Source organism: Cygnus olor, chromosome 9, assembly GCF_009769625.2.
Source record: "Cygnus olor isolate bCygOlo1 chromosome 9, bCygOlo1.pri.v2, whole genome shotgun sequence".
Lineage (NCBI taxonomy): Eukaryota > Metazoa > Chordata > Aves > Anseriformes > Anatidae > Cygnus > Cygnus olor.
This window is the reverse complement of record NC_049177.1, coordinates 15,908,451-15,911,495: the sequence shown is the minus strand read 5'-3', so window position 1 is coordinate 15,911,495 and position 3,045 is coordinate 15,908,451.

Genomic DNA, 3,045 nt, shown 5'->3' with positions numbered 1-3,045 from the left:
AAAGAAACAAGAGCAAAGCAAGCAAGAACTAGCAGCAGATGGTCCCTCCTGTGCCCAGATCGTTCCAGCCAAAACAAATCTACATCCCCAGCTGAAGGGAAGGGTACAGGAATAGCACAGGAGTGTGACTCAGATCCAGTGACTCAGACAGCAAGGCGAAGGGAGGGAGGGAGGGGGAGAGGCAGAACCTGGCGCAAAAGCCTCTTACGGATGACAGTGATTATTGCTATTATTCCAGCGAGTGCTTGCGGGCACCGACAACTCTCACTCCTGCTCCTGTTCTCATTTTTTGTGTGTTTTTTTTTTTTTTTCACCGTCTCTCTCTCCTTCTTCCCTTTTTGTGGGTAAGCTGTGAGCAACCCCCTCCGCATCTTTATCTGTTTGTGAGCTGGTAAATAGCAAGCCAAACACTTGTGTGCCAGATATCAGATAGGCTCAGCTGTTTGCATGCCAGCGGAAAATGCCACATGCCCGTCCTCCCTCCGCCGGGGCAGCGGTGTGCGAGATTCCAGGCATGGTCCTGGTCTCGCCTCTCCCCTCCCTTCCTCCTCCAGCAGCTCTTTCTCCCCACAACAGTCATTGTGTCAAACAAGGATGATGTTTGCCCAACCTCAGCAAGTCAGATTTTGACTAATGAGCTCAAGTGCTGAACTGTTGGTGTTATTCTGTCAGAGCTGCCGGGCAGGTCAGGTTAGCTACTGCCACTTACTCATGCATAAAATGTTTTTATGGCCCTTGGTTTTGCCACGGGGGGACGGATTCATGTCTTGATACCCCTTAGATGCTAAGAAAGGCTTTGCAAAGCTCCTGAAAAGCATTATCACTGGAAAAACTAGGCCATTGGGTGAGATCATGCATTAAGCACTAGGGGCTGGCTGAACAATCTGTCCCAGAAACCACCCTTGGATTAGTGCTGGGCTGTGCTCTGGCCCTTGGCACGGGCACAGGTGGGACGAAGGGCCCAGATCCTGCCTGACCGCATTGGAGGAGAATTCCCCTGCGGAGCAGAGCTTCCTGCCTCCTCAGGCACCCCGCTCCTGGGCACGGGGCCTCTGGGGAGTGGGCAGCAAGTCCTGGGGGAACCCAGGCTCTGCTGAGCACCAGCAGCACCTCTGTTTCTCCATCCCAGGTCATCTTCTCCGTGCCTTCCCCATCCACCACCAGGCAGGACTTGGAGGGTTATGGTTTGTGTTGGACCCACAACTTCTTGATGCTAACCCCATTGAATGGCATCTCTCCCATGGTGATATGAGTGCTGATGCTGTTGTTGTATAGTGTTGGTGGTGCCAACCACCTTCAGCAGTGTGGTTGGCACACACAGCTTATGCTGCAAGCTCAAGTCAATTGGGATCTTCAGAAGAGCCTAATTGGCTGGGAAACACTGGTCCCATTGACTTTCAGCTAAGTCAGGGACCATGAATTGATTAGATTGCAACTGTAACAGGTATCCCACAGACATTTTGGGTTTCATGGGTGACCAGAACGAGAATACCATTCTTCTAGGGTGCAGAGGTTCTTGAATATCCCATCCTTTCTCCCGAAGTGAGTCCCATGACTTGCACAGTGCCTGTGGACCCAGCAGAGCTGGCTGGGGACTTACAGCTTACTCATCATGAATGCAGACATCGGCACCAGAGCCCTAAACCAAAGGCTCCTCGGGGACAGAGCCAACGCACGGACATGAGCATGTGCCGACCCACGCATTACTCACCAGCTAGCAAGGGCTTCAAGAAAGCCCTATGGTCACTGGCCCCACCAACACATCGTGTGTCTGGGCTGGGGGAAATGGCCCAAAACTGAAGGACCACTGGGCTTGGAGGGTTTTCTCTTTGGGCTAGCAGAGACAGAGGGCAGACTGTTAGAGTGAGGTTGCTTGACAAGGGGCATCAGCCTGAGGTATTTGGAGGGAACTGATAAGTTGAATTTATATACAAAAAATATATAGACACAATTATATAAACTATACAGATATTTTTAACTTTGGTACCACTCTGGGCTGAATTTAACCGAACAGGATACAGGAGGTAAAACATTCTTCATGGCTACATGAACAACTTCCCCCTTCTTTGCATGTGTTGGTGAGGCCTCAACCCATTATAGACCATGGCAGTGCTATATTTTCACATGTATAATGTGCTGTGTTATTTTTTTCTTAAAAAAAAAAAAAAAAAAGTGATTCAGCAGTAAAGCAGACTGCATGCACGTGTGGTAACTCAAGGGGAACTTTAACGTAAAGCCCCTTCTCCCCAGTTACCCTCCCAGTCCCGCTATGGGCATGAAAATTCAGCATGTTTTCTATTCCTGTCCACCTTGTATAACGCTGTTCGGGATGAACTCCCTAAAGCATGCAGGAAGGACAGCTCCCAGTTCCTAGGGTCAGTCAATCGAACTCTTGCTGTCCATGATGGGAGAGGAGCAAACCTGCTGTTCCCAGCCCAAGCCGATGCCTTGGAGGCATAGCCTTTACAAGCGCGTATACTAATGCATGCTCTGATGCTGTATCTGCCACACTGTTGTTATACCCAGAGGCTGTTTCTGGGGGAAAGTTTGCGTGACCTAGATACAATCTTGTGGTTCTTGCAGGGAAGATAGTGTCTGAAGTCAAGATGCTCAGGTGGGAATCAGCAGTTATTCTATGCTAGGCTCTGGCATGGGCTTCCTATATAAGCTCACTAATAAACTCTGGGGTTCCTGGGGTGCTAACTAGGGTGACACAGTGCACTGTGCAGATGAACAAGGCATTTCTATATGCGGAGTGGATTGGTACCTGAGGCTCAGAGGGTTATGATAAGGGGGAATCATTAGACTGTGTAATCTGACCCATGGAGCGCAGAACAATTGTTTGTACCTCGCTACCCCTTACCCAGTGCTCAGTGACTTCTGCTTGCCTAAAACATCTCTTCCAGAAAGGTGTCTAGTCACGATCTGCAGATATCAAGAGGCGAGCCTGCCCCTCCCTTTGGTCGTTTGTTCCAGTGGTTAATCACTTCTTTGTTAAACACGTGCGCCTTACAGCTAATTTGAATTTGTCTGGTTTCGGCTTCT